The sequence below is a fragment of the Galleria mellonella genome, unplaced genomic scaffold (assembly GCF_026898425.1).
Source record: "Galleria mellonella isolate WM207_F2 unplaced genomic scaffold, CSIRO_AGI_GalMel_v1 utg352, whole genome shotgun sequence".
Classification (NCBI taxonomy): Eukaryota; Metazoa; Arthropoda; class Insecta; order Lepidoptera; family Pyralidae; genus Galleria; species Galleria mellonella.
Window position 1 is genome coordinate 5,152,512 of NW_026442084.1, and position 18,600 is coordinate 5,171,111.

The window sequence follows — 18,600 nt, forward strand, 5'->3', positions numbered from 1 at the left end:
ACATGTTTGTAAGCACGAGCAGTGCACACAGTTGTAAGTTAGATTAATAGGTATAAGGAAAGATTTAACAACTATATAATAATTATTTATAGAGTAAAAGTACATTGGCTCGTTCTTCGGATGAAAAATAAATTCGTATATATTCTTTGTAGCATTTGTAAAAAAAGATATACAGTGAAAGTACGATTTGTTCACAAATTTCTTGCAGTTTATCAAGTAGATTCGTAGTTCTGCATTTTGTTATTCTAGCCAAATTTTTATTTTATGTTAATATATAGGCGAACTTTCAATCAGGTAGGCCGTCAGCTTGTTTGCCATTCTAAGTTGTATATAAAAAAAAAAGAGTTTACATGAAATTTATGCCGAAATAAGTTACATTACAACATTAAAATAACATTACAGGTAGTATTCGAAAGAATTTTAATGATTTTGTGATAAACTAATAGCATACGGTTTTTGCAAAATCATAATAAATATAAAAATTGTGGATAAATAATTTTCAACAAGATGTAAAGGATTACTTACGGACTTTATTTATAATTTTATTCTACAAATATTAAAATAAAACATTTTTAATTGCAAATATAATGAACAAAAGTGAGTTTATCTCTAATAATAGACCTGTCTGTAGTCTAGACTCTAATTATTGGAGTATTAGTATCATCGTAGCAAAATTCTCAGAAGGTTGGATTCGCAAAACGTCAGCAAATTTACAGATAAGTTGCAAATACCTACGTACACAAATGTGTGTGTGGGAAACGTTAATTTTAAGATATTAAGCAGGCAGTGTGCTACATAAAATTAAGATAATGAAAAAGGTAACTTGGGTAAATTAAGAGATTTATATAAATAAACATATAATCCGAAACAACGGCAGACGGTGGACGGAAGGGACAACAGGACAGATAATAAAGACATTACAAAAGTACTTGAGATATATTCTGAATTTGATGATAGAGTTATATACAACTGGAGCATATTGAACACCTGCGCTAGCAGTTAACACCATTTTTATAGCCCTACAAAATCATCTGATGCCTATTGCAATGTTATGCATAATTTAAAGGGCTGTTGGGAGTTAATAAAATGGGCGTCCGTAAGCTTTCTGCTATAAGAAATGTGGTTATAACATCTATTTTTGCAATATACTTACAATATTTATGGCTCTCATAAAATTACAAGGATATGACAGCGAGAAAGAGGGATAAAGTTGCCAAATTTAATAAAGAAACAGAGGAAAGAAATCTTTTGTAATGTTATTTGATACGTTAGCTGAACAATGTTTATTAAAATCTACTATTTAGATTATCTGGGCCACTACTACATGGTGGGTTACATTAGTGCTTGTAAGTAGATTACAAGTACAAAGTAAGGCCTTGCCAAAAATAAAGGGTTAAGTACCCCATAAAGCGAACAGTATACACAACGCGAGGGGGGACTTGGGGAGGGGCGTAGTAACTCCGTATTTTATGAGCAACATTTTGAGTATTTCGAGCGGAAATTATGTTCGCCGTAGCGACATGTACGTAAACTCCAGATCTTTGCAGATTGTTTATTGTTCCTGTCAAAGTTTGCTTCGCTTCATAAGCAATTAAATTATTAGCCAGAGCTAATAATTCATCACTGTCTTCCCCGAGTAAACAAGGGTTAACGTTACCTTCAGATTGGTACTATTATAAGCATTGTTATAAAATTAGATCATCACGTTTCTTATCTAAAATACTTTTCCATAATAAATCCATAAGAAGTATTTAAATATTTCAATCTTACATCGAGTGGTAGTGAAAAGTAAATTAATTTTTTAAACATTAAATTTAGAAGAAATTATATAAAATGACTAGCTGATGTTTTACCACCATTAACCGGTTCTATTTTTATCGGAATAAAAACTATCTATCTCACAATTTTGATGAATCATAACACATTAACAAATTTTTATTCGGATCGATTGAGCGGTTTCAGAGCGCGAACTAATCGACACGGAATTCTTACATATTAAGATTAAAGGCATCAATATTCTAATTCTAATGACCTTATTTACAGGTTCAATATTATAAACAACATCTAAAGTACGTGTTCGCTATTAACCCCTGGTAAAGAGGGATGAGCTGAGAGGGCGCCCCCGACAAGGGGTTGCCAGCATCCGGGTTGAGTGGCGTTGAACGGCCAGCAATTAGGTCGGCAGAGTGGCCAGCTTTGTAAAATGCGCTGGCTCGGAGTTTGAATCTCAGTTTTACAGATATCACTGTCTTTGGATGTTCATTTAAAACAGAGTTGATTTAATATCAAGATATAAAACAAAGGAAAATAGGTTAATATAATTATCAAGTCGATGTTTCAATCTTTATTTTGTCGATATATGTAGTAATAAACAGTCTAAATAGAAATAGTTAAGATTTTTAATACTTTGTATTATTGTCTATTATGTTTAATTTTTGTTTCTGCCTACCCTAATGGGAGACAGGCGTGACAGATATGTAGATGTATGTATGCGTACATACTACATGTACATGCATATACACGCTATATAACGAATAGTAAACAGTTACCTGTACTACTAAAAAATCTATGTTAAATGATACAATGAATCCTGTTTACTACTCAGTTTGGTATAGAAGTTAATGCTAAATTCTGTGTTTTTGCAGACATTCTTTGAGAATAAATACATTTTTACTATTCTACTTTTTATTTATACAATATCAATACCATTCTTTAATTATTCAATTCCTTTAAGTGGTCAGCATCATTGCCATGAAGATATTTTTAATGTAGTTGTAGATGTATAATGGTGCAATGATCAGAATGAGAAACAACCAAAATAAAAAAAATAAAAAAAAAACTCCAACCTTTAGTAGCTAGAAGCATATAAGTCTCTCTTTAATATCCTTAGCATCAAATTTAGGCTCTAACAGGAATGAATTTCTTACAAAATAGAAATTAATAAATCGCTGCCGACAACGGCAGCATATAAATCTCTCAGAACGCTTGACGTTTGACATTTGAAAATACTTGTTACTTAGCAAATGTCAAAGTATCGGATAATAATAATTAAATAGATCTCAATTAAACGCAAGTGAAATTGCTCGGTATTTTCATTTCCAGATAGCGTTTAGACTAATTCTGAAAATTTACACAAATTTAAAAGCATACTACAAACAACTCTAACTGATAAATCTTCCAAATTGTTGTAAAAATAATAATCTTAGAGATTATGTGAAAGTGTCTTCTTTTGATGACAGTAATTTTGAAGACCACTTATACTTTTATCTTATCCGTTTATGAAATGTTTCTCTTGCTGCTTCAAATGATAAATGTACAGCCAATTTAGATAATACAAGTTGAAGCCAAATAAATCCACTAAGCCTTTGAATTTCAATAGAAACTATAGGTGATGCTTAGAAAGCTTTTCAAAGGGTAGTTTTACTATGGCTTGTACATTTCGATTCAAAAGCGTACAGAAAGCGGGTATAAGTGGGTCAATCATAGCGTTTCAGTGCAAACTTGGCACAACGAGGCAAACAATCTCGATTGAAAGTGCCCCTAATCGGTTACACTGAACAGGATTAATCGATGTGTGCGGCTTGCGTACGTGGTCGCGATTGATTAATGATTCGAGAGACCTTGATGTATTAAAGTTGAATTTTGCTTCTCTAATTACATTGACAATCTTTGGTGTTGATGAAACTTTGCCATTGATACATTCTTTTCGTGAAATATCCTGCAATACATTACAGAAAAGTTAATATACTATGATATAATGTGATGATTTATTTATTATTTAAAAATCTAAAGCAGACGCTGATAGGTAAGAACGTGCATTTAATCACTTAGTCTTACCACCAACTAAATATATAATAACCATGTCGTAAAAAGTCAATTAATAACACCAGAAGTTAATAGAAAAAGTCAGTTATTATTAATTAACTTTATCACATTAGTTAGATTAAATTAGTATATTAATAATAAAGAAGCAATCAATATAAGGCATGATTTGTTTGAAAGTCTATTTTTAATATGTTTAATGTGGTGTGGCGACATAAATATTATTCGATTGTTTTATAGTATGCTTATCTGATAGGATATAGATATGGTTTCTAATAATTCATTGTAATAGAAAAGAACACAATTGTACTTATTAGAATTTGAGGAAGAGTAAATATAGACAAAGCAACAACTCGACAGACTGAGACAAGCCGAGCTGCCACTAAATTGAATATTCAATCAGGAAACCACATGGCCCAAAACAAGGGGGACTGAGCAAGAGAGTATTCGTTATGGGGAGCAATCGTAATGTTCACAACTCTTAACCTTAAGGGATCAAGTAATAAGAATTAATTTCTAAAGAAAGCAGAAATGTTTCTTATAATTCACATAAAATAAATATATTTAAACTGAAAATAAAAATGTAATATAGTAAAACACGTAGCCTTTTTCAATATAAAGACAATAAACATTAATACGTAAGGACGGTCGTAAATCAACCGAAATGTACTTCCGTACACGTAAACTGGAGAACGAGTGAAGGTGAAATTGGTAATACATAGATAAATTATAGTTCCCTTCAATAGTTCTGATGTACTGGTGAATCGCGTGCTCACGAAGGCTTTATCTTGGCCACACCTGCTGTTTCGCAAGTAGGCTGGGCGGATCAGTGTTGGCTAGGTTAATTTTTGCAATTACTAAAGCTTTATGGGCTATCAGATATTATATTGTGATAGCTGAAACACTTTAAGCAACAAATTTTACTTGTCTTGTTTTTGTGAATGAAATCTAGTTAAATCCGCCTGTTTGGATGCCTGTCTTATTTGTGTTTATATCACCAAGCAGCTGTGCTTTAATGACTGTGCAAATAACAAGGCACAAAGGCTCAGCTCTTAAGAACGGTAAGTGTATATTGTGACTTCATAATGTTATTCATGTATACCTATGTAATGATATATGTATGTATATCTATGTAATTTACGGCAATATTCACAATGTTCCATTAGGTGGGCCGTCAGTTTGTTTGCAATTTTAAATTGCACCAAGGAAAATTTGAAACTAGCTGTTTATTTATTTATTAAGCTGTTGAGTAAATAGGTAGGTAAAATGCTATTCAGTTATATCAATCGCGCGGTCCTCAAAATAGACCGAGAAATAATTACATGGGACAGATAAAGGAAATACTAGGTGCAATGTAGTATAGGTAGGTCAAAGGTATAGCCTGGAGTAGAGCTGGCTGGAAGAAAATGCATAATTTAATTGCACCGACAAGAGAAAACTTTTAAATAAAAAGAGAGGAGGTTCTCAAATTTTCACTTTGTGTTATTAGAAACAGAGAATGAACATTTGTAGATTAACCTAGAACACTTAGACGCAAGCCAATTCAGAAGTGTTAAAATGGTTAAACCTAGGAACCGTACCAGGGATCTCATTATTTACGCAAAATACAACTACCACTACGCCAAAGAAGTCGCCGATTTTATAACATAGGCATATTGTTCCCTTGGGAATTCAGCGGGTCCTTTCTAATACTCACCTACGCTTAACAAGAAACTTCTGTGCAAAATAAGACAGCGCTTCCTAAAGTAGGTCAATCAATACGTCCAATTATTGTACGACTACTACTTTAGTACTCACATAGTTTAACTAAAAACTCGGGCTTTTCAAAAATATTCTATATTTTAAGCTAGGATACGTAATTATAGTACATCTGTGTACCAAGATTCATTTAAACATCCTCTACTATTTATAATACAGGTTGAATTCCAAATCGTTAACATGCTTTTATGGGAGTGCTAATACACTGAAACTAAATATTTTGACAAAAAAAATGTAGTTCATAAACGATAAAGAGTTTGGTTCTTCTTGTCAAGTCAATAGAAAAGGCTCTAACTTTTTTGTCGTTTCTTTTGGAACAAAGATCGATTTTACTTTTAAAAGTCCTTGAAGAGGATACTAATGATTTTGATTTCGTATTGTAGGGTGATAAGTCTATGACAAAATGAGCATCAATTAAAAAAAGAAAATAAGAAAGAAATGATGTTATATCTGTACTAATCAATTAGCACGAAAGTGAATAAAAACGGACAGTGAATGATTCAAGGATGAGACGCGTGTTGAAAGCGTTTAATCATCCTCGATCGTTGTTTAATTAGCAAGTCTAGATTTCTAACGGTTGCCCAAGAGATTGGTAGCTTCACATAACATATTGTGTCGTAAAAATACTACACTAGAAACTCAAGAACAACTTTACTAGAATCATAACAAAAACATGATGATTTAAAGTAGCTTTATAAGCTTATGTTTAGGATTATAAAGTTCAGTTGACAATAATCTGATATCATTTCACCTACACTGAAAAGGAGAATTCATTTCAATAAGGTTTCATTTCCCATTGGTCTATGTAACAAAAGTCCGCCTAATCTAAGACTGAGGGTGGGAGAGGCCATTGAAAACATGGCAAAACTTTAATTAACTAAGAATTTAAATTTCAAGTTGAACATACTAATACTTTGTAAATTGATAGAGAAGTTAGAATTGAATGTCAGTAAGTACTACAAGTTGTGGAATAGACGTATCCACGTTTCGACGTCACATCCGGGACAGGCGAGCAGGAAATGAGCGGGCAAAGTTTACTAAGTAGATATTTTTTATATTAAATTTTAAGTCTGCTATTGAAATATTCGAGGGAAGAAACAAACTATCGTGGTATTATATTTAGTTATTTTACACTCTGCGGCTTTGGTCATGAATAACAATAAAAATCAAATTTAATAATGTTAAAAGAACTCTAGATATTAATACATTTGTGTATTCAAAATAATTCAATAGTATTATCGTACTGTGTTGTAGTATGAATAGTAGGGAAGATTACAATGTTTTTTATTTTATTTTTTTTCCTTTTTTTGTAATCAAAATTTTGCATACAATTATTTATTTAAACATATACATATTTCTACCGTGAAGCAGTTGTGTTTGCATGGCTGTGTTTCGGTTTGAAGGGTGGGATATGGCGTGAATTTACAGGGTACAGAGGAATAACATCTGAGTCCTCAGGAATGGCAACGCATGGGGGTATCATGGGTGAAACAGTATACTCTGTTATGTCCATGGTACTGCTCATGTCTATAGGCGACGGTTACCACTTTCCATCAAGTGGGCCGTCAGCTTGTTTGCCATTCTAAGTCGTATAAAAAAAATAAAAAAAAGGAAAAAAAACTAAATTATTAATTTTCATATACGCGATAAATTGCGATACCTGTAATTGAATATATTATATTAAAAAATATAATATAAATTGCGTAGTCTGGCAAAATTTCCTAAGGTTAACACTTCCTAATTTAACAGTATATATACGTAAAAGAGATACTATCAAAGCATTAGCATTGAGTTAGCATTCAGATCGCGTTCAACGATCGGTCACATTCTTGAAATATACACGTAAAAAGGTTGTATAATAAAGTTTACACGTCTTTGTACGATGTGCTGTTATAAGAAAGAAAAACAGTTTTGAAGAAATAAACATTTTATGTTCTTATATTGTTCTTGATGGTGGTGATGATGATGATGATGGACAGATATACGTTCTTAAGAAGAAATTATTTTTTAAAATCATTATACATAATGAAATATATAAAATGAAGATATTTAATAGAAAAGAATAGTATTTTTTTGCTAACTGTGTACATACATATAGCAGTAAAAATTGCTTTTGACTTGACAAGACACAAAACATAAGTATTAGATAGATCCATTTAGCGAAACAAACACTTTAAAAGATACATATTAAGTTTATTTAACAAACGAACTAACTATATCAAAACATTGGACACATCCGCACAAAACACTAAATAGATTTAGCTTTGAATGTGGCAGCATGCCGCTAATATCTTGATGAGACCAATCCATACATACTACTGATTTAAAAAGTTTCAAATATTCAGGGTGACAATATAGTTACCGACTTAATCAGTATTCGTACCACGGAACTGGATACCAAGGAAGTGAGTGTGACTTTAGTACCGTGACGATAACGCTAAAATGCGGCATGAATGTATAACAGAATGGAACATGGACGATAATATCTTTAATATTTAGTAATAGCATAATGGTCGAGCCATTTGCGATGTACGTACCGTTTTTTTTTTGGTTAAATAAGTTGAAAATAAAACATAAGAAATGTCAATTGCACCCATTTATAAAATCATTGAAATACCTGAGGTAGTGCCAAATGACAAACTCGGATACTGAGTAGGGAAATCTCATTTTGTTTTCATTTAGACAATATGCAAAATTGTGCGAAAGTTTTGTTGTAAAGAAAAATGGATACTTTAATATAGAGTATATAAATGATTGACACGTATAAGATATTTTAAATAAGTCGGATAAAGGACCAAGACCTATTGATAGTAATGAAGAAAAATTGTATTTTTAATCCAATTATAAAAGGAATTCTATAGACCATTTTTTCTTTGTAAATAATTGAAATTAGTTTAAGGTATAGTCCGAATCTATTTACGTCAAAGATTTTTCCTATAAACTTAGAATTCTATGCAGCTACCAAGATTATAAACACGAGTAAACATATTTTAATATTGTGTGTTAAATACTTATTATTCTACGCTATATTTTATATGAAAATTCATCAAAAATTTAGGACAAAAAGATCTCAATATATTCAGTTTCTTAGATGATAGGAATAAAGTTCAACTTGAAAAGAGTCAAGCTTAAGAGTCGTACACGCTGTTAATATATAGACCAACATTATGCATTAGAGTGAGACAGAATTACAGATGCTTCTATCTCACCTCGTGGTTGACTCATGGTCGTTGTATTCATATGTTACTAGGTTAAATCGAGAGGATATTTGTAAAGTGACTGTATTATTTACAACTTTCACGCCAACTTTAATTCGAGTTCATCAACCGTGTGAATAATTGATAGATTGATAAATATGTGAAGACCTCTTATTGTCTTCATAATAAGTATTCATATTATGTTCTATTCTTTCTGATGCTTTATTATAAACATATTTTAATGTAGCAGTAGTGTCACGAATGTTTCGGTCACAGAATATTAAAGTAAAGATAAATCATTTCCAATTCATAGTATGTTGTGTCAGTCTACCTTGGATTTTGCTTTGGTGCATCGTGATTCAAACCACGTGCACGCCGGATTAAAGCAACTCAGACTAATCAAGATTTGAATCGGGTTGTCTCTTCAACTCTCCGGAAGCAGGCTTTGAATAAGCCCGATAAATTTTCTAAGATACCTATTTTGGTAACAAAATTCTTGGTATTATATTATAAGGACTTGACATTTATGAATATTCATTGAAAATTTCGAAATGTAGACTTTTAGCTTATTGCCCGAAAATAGTATGATCAATTTAAAATATCAATTAAATATTAATTCTGAAACATTAAAGTTTATTAATCAATTTAATTCACAATGAAGCAACCGAATATTGGTTAATTAATCTACGTTTAAAATAAAAATTGGTTGTTTTAATACTATTAAAATCGTGAATAAATTGCGCGTTAACAGGGGTTTTCGGGTCGATTTAGTAGCGGTAAATTGCATTTATAGGTCGTTTACTGGCTATTTTAAGGTCAATATTGAGTTCATAAGGAGATTAATTGTTGTAACAGAAAATTTGATTTTGAATTCCCATTTAGCTATTTTAAAGAAAATGCGGGTTTGTTTTTTTTGTAGATTTTGACGGCAAGAATATTATGGCCGTATATGATAAAATAATGGCATAATACAAATAATTAAAGTACAGCTTTTAATGGACGACATTCTACTTTTAATGTAATTTAATTTAATACAAATTAAAATATTTTTTATTCAAATAGACTTATTAAATTAAATAGCACTTTTAAATGGTAATTATTTTTAATTTACTGCAGGGTTCGGAAGGTTGTTATCTGTTGAGAAAAGCCAGGAAGAAACTTAACAGTTACTCTTTTAAATCTCTGATAACATTAGTGTATTATAATTGTGGTACGGATCAAGTTTTGTTTAAGCGTAAAAAGCAATTTCTTAGTATGGCTTCATTCAAGCTGTAGGAACCAGCTGAATTTGTCCGCATAACGGATAACCAGAACACATTGATTGACAGGGATATAAAGTATATGCGTTTCTGCAAGGCAAATACTACGGTATGCCAAAATTTATGACGGTTGGCCGAGTCCTTAAAGCACCGAGAGCTATTAACAAACAAATGTACATTTATAGAACAGATGGATTTAGGATTTAGAACAGAGTGATGGTTGTGAAATTTAATTTTTCGTAGATACCCGTCAATTATTTAAATTATGTTCCACATGACTGAAGTTGTGGGAAACAGTATAAAATAAATAGTATTTAGCAACAAAATATTAATCATTTGTTTAATTAATGTAACGTTGAAATGCAATATGAAATACAATTCGCAAATAGCCGGGTGGTCAATTACTGGAACTGCACGTTGGTTTAAGCTCAATTTAATCTAACGGAAGCTTGTTTCTACCCATAAATACACGACAAACTAAAATGTGACACAATGTCAACACAGTTAACCTGGAAACAATGTTGGTTGAAATTACCTAATAATAAATAGAACATTTTATGGAATGGAACTAGTATGTATGCTAGAAGTTGCTATTTAGAATGACTGAGTTTTAGTTTTGAAATTTAAAATACCTAACCAACATTGTCCTCTTATTTATTCACTTTTTAACGATTTCTTAACTAGGTAGACACAAAATTATCACAATGATTGGGACAATCTGTAGTCTTTGTCCTTTCCCTCCTCAATTACTAAATCTATAGTTAATATTATGACGATTTGTTGAGCTGGTATGGCACCGAAATGAAATGTGAGAAACGAAACAAACTCACTTTTATAACAATAGCAAGAATTGACATGAAGTAAATATAAAATCGGAATAAAAACAGATAAAGTTTTAAACCAGCAAGCTAACAATGTTAGCCATTGAAAAAGTAAGCAAAACTTCTGAACACATCGAGGCTATTAAATATCAAACGGTAGACGCCATTTTGAAACAAGAAGACAACAAAAACGGAGTTCGGTGAACTTTCTAGAAAATCACTGTAGCGTGACTATTAACACTATCGGAAGGTCGGAAGCCCTATTTGAGTATTTTGTCGTATCTTGTTATACTATAATGTCATGTTTTGCTTTACTAGGATTCTAAGAAATTTTATCAGGTAGATCGAAAGCTTTTTTTCTTAAAAGGAATAAAGGAGCACGCAGTTGATAGATACCACAAGGTAAATTTTTAACACAGTAAACGAGCTTCGGCATATAATGCAAATGGAAATTCCCAAAATCAATAGCCCCTCAAAAGGCGAAATAACTAAACCAACGTGACAAATATGTGAAACCAGCATGCCATGCACTTAGATCAGCACTCGGATACAGAAGTGCCATTTCGATAACTAACTTGTGTAGTATGCACGTTTAATTGATTGCAAATTGGTTTAGAGGTACATATGACCGCAAACACGTCGCGTCAATATAACTACACATATTTTTGCATAGCTTTGACATGAATTTCAGTAAATAGAACAAGTTTTTAATGGGTGTTAATAGAATGGTAACCTCATCTGCACTATTGGGATACGCTGGCGGGGCACCAGTACATTATGAGGTGAGGACGAATGCAAGTCAGTTTGCCTGAATTCAACAGGAATTAACCACGATAGTTTCCAGAGGGAACAGCGTGGAGGTCGCCCTGATAGGGTATATTGCTAGCAATAGGGCAATTATACTAACAATCCGTTCTCCTCGATTGTTGAAAAACCATTGATAGTTAATCTCTATCAATTATAGATCCAATACAAAGCGACCATTTGGTGGTTTTGATCCACCGCATCCGGAGATCCAAAATTAGAAACAAAACACAACGCAGAATTTGACAACATCAAAATCACCTTTTCACCACTACTTGGAAGGTATTTCAGGCCGAATTCACTAAATTTCACCAACTCCACGGGAAGATACCGGGCACATTAAAGGATTTTTTTTACACATCATAATAGCAATCACACGACTTCACCAATTTTTTTTGGAGAAGATCCTACTGAATCTGGGGTGCGTCCCAGGTTCTGTTAGTTCTTTTTCATGTAATGTAGTTGTATAAAATGTTTAGACTTCAATTAATAACATAGGTAAGCTGCGCTTTATTACTATATAAAACTTTAAAAAAATATACGTTTAAAATAATAATAATTCATTTAATTTTTTTAAACGTACATCAATCATTGCATAGATTTGTTTAAAACCATTATTTCGAATCACGATATACGAATGATTGAAATTGTTATGACGTTTAGGGCAGATGAATTGACGTTAATGGACAATAAATACTCGGGGATTATGACGAAACTAATGTAGTTACGTCTAGCACTAATATTTTAGACAAATGTTGAACATATAGTATATCTAACAAATACAATCACAAAACCCTTAATTAATCAACTTAAAATGGAATTAGGCACTCAGTTCGCTTCTTGGTTTCTTTCTGTATTTCTTCTTGCAATCACTCCCGGCTTCACTTCAGTTTTGGTCTCACACTTAGGGTTCCGTTCCTCAAAAGGAAACACGTACCCTTTATAGCATCACATTGTTGTCTATTTGTTTGTTTGTAAAGACTTTTTCACGGGAATGAGTGGGAGTATGAAGTTGAAATTAATATCAAATATTTAAATTTGCGGTTCCTATATACAATAGGTCAAAGGTGTATCCTTTGACATACGTATACCGTTGTCCTATACCCGTAGATCAAGAACTTCGGCAAGAAACAATGTCGTATAGCATAAGTAAAGAAGAAAAATCTGAAAACCGTAAATTTGTAATTACATTATTTATTTTTCAATTACAATTTGTATGGAATTCTTGATGCGCGAGTCCGACTTGCACTTAGCTATGTGTTTTTACGTTGAAGTCTCTACTTTTTTATAAAAAAAAAAAATCTAAAAATTTTCGGCCACTTTGTGATGCACGTTGCACAGTCGCACCCATACTCTATCAGTTCACATCATGAACAAGAATCCGATGATGGAATCATGACAATGACAATTTAAAATATTTGTAAAGAAAAAACGATCTTTCGCGTCGGATTATCAGATCGACAGTTGCTGTTTTGGTGAACGTAAATACTCAAATTGCCCGCATTTGCATTATCAAATGATCAATCGAGGCAATGATACAATAGGGGCAAGCTTACCGATTTCTCTCCGTTTAGTTTTGTATTTTCCATTACCGGAAAATTAATTGGAAATAAAACTGACACAGCATCTTTGGTATTTTCTGCTAAATTACAACTTTCTGAATTTAGGGTTGTGCATTATATGCACTTTTTTATTTTTTACTTTTTCTTTCTTTTCTATAGGTGCTTGTATATTACCAGATAATAATTTTCTTAAAAATCCTGTTTCTGTTTTGTCAATTACCAGTCTAGTCCTTTTGCTTACAGGAGTCTTGTTTTAATATAGTCGTAGGTGTCGTCTTCAGTTTAAAGCAAAATTTGACGATATGTGTTCTGAGTGGAAATAGCTGTTGTGACATCTAAATATTTGTGATCTAAAGAGATGATTATGTTTTATATATCATACATACATAAAGCTCCGCAAGTACTACACACGTATGGCGATGGAAATGTGGTTTAAGTCAAGGTAAACCACGACGCTGTCTTTTCTCTAAGTACTACTTTTGATTAATGACAATTTATTGATATACTTGAATTGTATTTGCAGAAAGGTTAAATAATTTTACAAGGACTTGACTGCTTATCACTATAATCTGTTTCAATAAAATTTTAGGTTTGCCAAGTTTTTTATGGTTGGTCACTAAATTAAATCAAATTAAAAAAAGTTGATTATTTTATTATAAACGATAATTTGAGGTACATATTCCGGAAAAGATAGCGTATTATCTGTCACTTCATATTTATACATAATGATAAAAACCACACGCCAACTTAGAAATTTCACTTCAAATTATCTTTAATATCAAAATAATTAACAAAAACCACAAATCCCAATCCTAGCGCCATCTAGTATTTCTTGTTTGACTGCCTCGGCTTCGTATGGCTTTTTTGAAAATGAAACAGACCGTATTGCTCGCTAATAATTTATTTATTTTTTCTATAGGTGAATTTTTTTTTAAATAGGTCATGTATTTTTTGAGATAAGCAATAACAAACAAAAAAATTAAATCTTTCGACGTTATAATCTCTAAATAAAATTAGTAACAAATCGAAACGATCAATCATAATTTTTTTTATTTGTACTACATATCTTACATTGAACATAAGGTAACAACAGTGACGTATCTCTTCTGGTCTTATAGAGACTATAGGTATATCGTTTAGTGCAACATAAATGCTATTTTCTCGAAACACTATCCGGGGTGCAGATAATTCGATTCGTGTGAACCTCATCACCTTGATACTAAAGTGGCAAATTTATCGCCAACGAACGGAGATAACTTTAATGGCGGAGGTAACGTTATGCTTGATATCATTACTTTTGTTGCTATTATGTTATCGGTAGAGGTTTTAAGCGACTTCAAAGAGGTTATTTGTTAGATATACAAAAATATATGTACTATTAATAAATATATGTACTATATCAGGTACTAATAATCCCTTGCTCACAACATTTATAAATAGATTATTTTATATGTAACTTACAAGTGCAATAAAGAATATATATATATATAATAATTAATTATTTTTGCACCATATATATTATGCTTTATATACAAACCCTGTTAGCATTTTCTCCTTTCGGGTTCTCAAGGTTGACTGCAAGAAAGCTCTTTACGGGATAAGTCCACCTGTGTACATTTTAGCTATATTCTAATATAAGTGAATGTACAAAAGCATATAAATAAACAATTATATGTGTGTATGTAATGTGTATATTACACGATGGTAAATATGGAATAATAACAAGAGAAAATCAAGTACAAAAATGCGAACTGCTTCAAAAACACATCATAGCGTTACGAAATCGCGGCCTAGAATCGAGTGGAAATCGATACAACAGTGTTCCGAGCGAGAATAGAATCGAATGGAAACGGAACGTGTCTCCGAATCGGACATCGGTTGAACAGGGTGACATATTGACAGGCAGTATATATATTGAGTATGAACGAGACGTGAATATAGAATATGCGAAGTGAAATAATCATTCGAGCTGTTCGTTTTTTATGATCTGTAACATTTCTATTACATTTTTTAGATGTGACGAGACTTTAAGGATAGGGAAAAGAGTCAGCATTATTTAATAGATAGATTTGGTTCGAAGAACAGAATTATTACTAAAAACTAGCTTATACCTACAACTTTGTGTGCATGACCGGGATGAATAGTAGCCTATGTCCTTTTTTATTTCATATAGTACGTACCTATATACTAAACATAGTCATAGGTTGAGCTGTTAAACCGTCAAGATATAATAAATAAACGCCCTTTTATCACATTTACAATTTCAATTTATTTTTACATACTTACTTTTATTTTCCTTAACTTTTTACGAATTCAATTTTAAAATGAATAAAATATATTAAAATGTTACATACCACGAGTGCGTGTCGCACCCGTCTTTCCGCCGCGGCGTATGGCTCCCTATTATGCTGCAGGTGGCGACCTGTAACAAATAAATATATTATTATTATCACATTATTAAGGCTATTTTGATATTTAGGACAACAAAATAAGTAACATTTGTTGGCTGTTGTCGTTATGGTGAACATAACGCTCCACCATGCGCACAGATTGTCAAATACACATAGTACAAGTTTTGCTTAGTTTCAGACTAGATGGCGCTGTGTTTACTGTGTAATGATATTTATTTTCTATTATTTATTTCGACAGAGATATCTGTTTATTTATTGGATGCATAGGTCATATGGAATGTCATGTAGAATATTTCATGTTCTTAGACATTTTTTTTTTGCGTTGATCGATAAATAAGAAATATTAAAGATATAACAGGAGAGTGATCTATTATTATTGCGTATGAAGGCTGGGTATAACCTTCGGGAATACATTATTGTATAAAAAAAGCAGTTGCTAACTTTAAGTCTGTTTTTATAAAATGGATCCTGTTATCCATGAAAATAAAATAAATACATACAATGAATCTGTATAAGTTAGTTATTCATTTGCTTCCATATTGTAATTTAACATTATTTTTATTTATTTTTATAATGTAAAAATTCACTTGCCGTTGTGTGACAAATTTGTTATAATAGTGAATAAAGAAATATAACTATATAATAGGTATATTCTAAATCTTGAGAAATCACAATTATGATGTTATTTTTCAAAAATAAACTACAAGTTAGATCCACGCTTGACGGTTAAAGAAATATTGATTAATTGTCGTTTCACATATTAGTGGGTTCACCTGTGTGTATTATATGGTGTTCTTCCGCATTGGCTTACGGATATTGCGTGCGTATTAATTATTGTGTCGTCGGCATTACCCTAAGGTATTATGGCCTTGACTGTAAATTGAATTATGGGGTCCGGACTGAGGAGTAATTTAACAAATACACTGTTACTATGAAAGTTAAGATACTAGGATTTTGATTAATTTATAACTATATCTATGTGATTACGTATATTTGTAATTCACATGTGAAATTATTTATCAAATATATTTACCTTCTCTATGTCTTGCAGAACTTCTAACTTTTATACTAAGTTATTTTTATATTTTTTAATATAAGTATTAAATCGAAAAGATAGGGAGAGAACATATCACGTCGATTATTAAAAAAAAAAATTGATATAACGGCAGGAAGATGATGATTAGTATTAAATGGGTATAAGATCAATTAAATTCACAACTTTTATTAAATATAAAAGCTTGTTTTTCAGCTTGCAAAATAGTTTATTTGTTGCATAATATAAACATAATTATAAGATATATGTTTCGTTAAAAAGCAACAACAAGGACAAATATTCTTATTTATCATTATAAAATTATCAAAATTAGTTTTAAGAGAATTGCTGAAGATGCTAATATACACACGAAAAAAATACATCGGAATTTAGTTTCGCATTCTTTTTGAAAACAACTTATAAAAGAGGTAAGGATGCAAAATTCTTAGCTAAAGAACCTGCAGGAGTGATTTGGCTGTAACACAACCTGATGTTGAGTAAAAATGGTAGGCAACTTTCAATAGAAGAGGAATTCAAAGACAAAAATGTAATGCTTCTTAATAAATATGAAATGTTATAGGTATGCATTTATTTAAGACAAGTCAGCCAATATAAACTGCAAACTTCATTAGATACCATCTTAATAAATAATATAATGAGAATAATAAAAACTTAATGAAATTTCTTCTCATTGTTTTTTATATGATAAATACACTTTCATTATCATCATATCAGGCTTTAATTGCCACATTTGGCATGTCTTATGCTTAAGACTTTGGAGATGTTTTAAGAGAGACGCTGCTGCCCATCCCTCGCCTTCCTTAGTCGCCTCTTACGACACTTATGGGAAAGGAAGGGGTGGCTTATTCTATGCCAGGAGCACATGGCCAAAATACACTTTGAAGACCATTAATTTTTATGTGAATTAACAGGTACGTTAAAGAATTGTGTCAAAAATAATATAACACTATACTAGTGTTACGCTATTAAAAATTAACCATATTTTGACGTCCAATTATTTCAAATTAATTATACTCGTAAAGCTACTTTGTGAAATTATAGGGTACAAAGGGCTAACACAATAGTTCTCAAGAATGGCAACACGTGAGGGGTACCTATCAAGGGCATCACAGTATATTTTATGATGTTTAAGGCATTATTCATGTCTGCAGACTGCAATTACTGTTATAGATAAGGTGATCTGTTTTCTGCCGTTCTAAGTATCATAAAAAAACTTTCCTAAAACGATATCATGTATTTTTTCAAACCACTTTTGTAAAAGGTTTTGAATTCACCTATATATATTTTTTGTGTCCTATTGTGTTACGTAATATTTTCGCTGATTCTAACCTGATTTCCAATTCTCTCTATATTTGACAAGCTTTACTCTTGTGTTACTCACACATAAATTATGTAACGATGATATCTGAAGAACATTTCTCATGTAAAATGAAAGTTACTTGGCATAAATGATAATGTTTTGGAATGTGCAAATTGCAATAGCGGCGGCAGACAGATGCCAGGCAGCCAGGCTTGGCTAGCTTATTTTTTCTATGGCTTCATTATATACTTTTCAATATATTTGCTGTCATTCAACTTCATTTTAATCACCGAGTGGTGTGATTTTTATGTTTATACTAAAATAGAAGTTTTTTTTTTTATACAACTTAGAATGGCAAACAAGCTGACGGCCCACCTGATGTAAAGTGGTAACCGTCGCCTATAGACATGAGCAGTACCATGGACGTAACAGAGTATACTGTTTCGCCCATGATACCCCCCATGCGTTGCTATTCCTGAGGACTCAGGTATTATTCCTCTGTACCCAGTAAATTCACGCCATATCCCACCCTTCAAACCGAAACAAAGGCATGCAAACACAACTGCTTCACGGTTGAAACACGAATAGGACAGAGGTACCCACCCAAGCAAT

At 31.8% G+C, this 18,600-nt stretch overlaps 1 protein-coding gene across 9 annotated transcripts in view; it reads right to left on the minus strand.

Annotated features, from left to right (window-relative positions):
- LOC113519451 (plasma membrane calcium-transporting ATPase 2) overlaps positions 1-18,600 on the minus strand; it is a 218,968-nt gene that overhangs the window by 92,566 nt on the left and 107,802 nt on the right. For all 9 annotated transcript variants that reach the window (XM_052897055.1, XM_052897057.1, XM_052897058.1 and 6 more), the window contains one exon: positions 15,578-15,645. The gene's annotated coding sequence lies outside the window, so the exon portion shown is untranslated. The remainder of the gene's footprint in view (positions 1-15,577; positions 15,646-18,600) is intronic.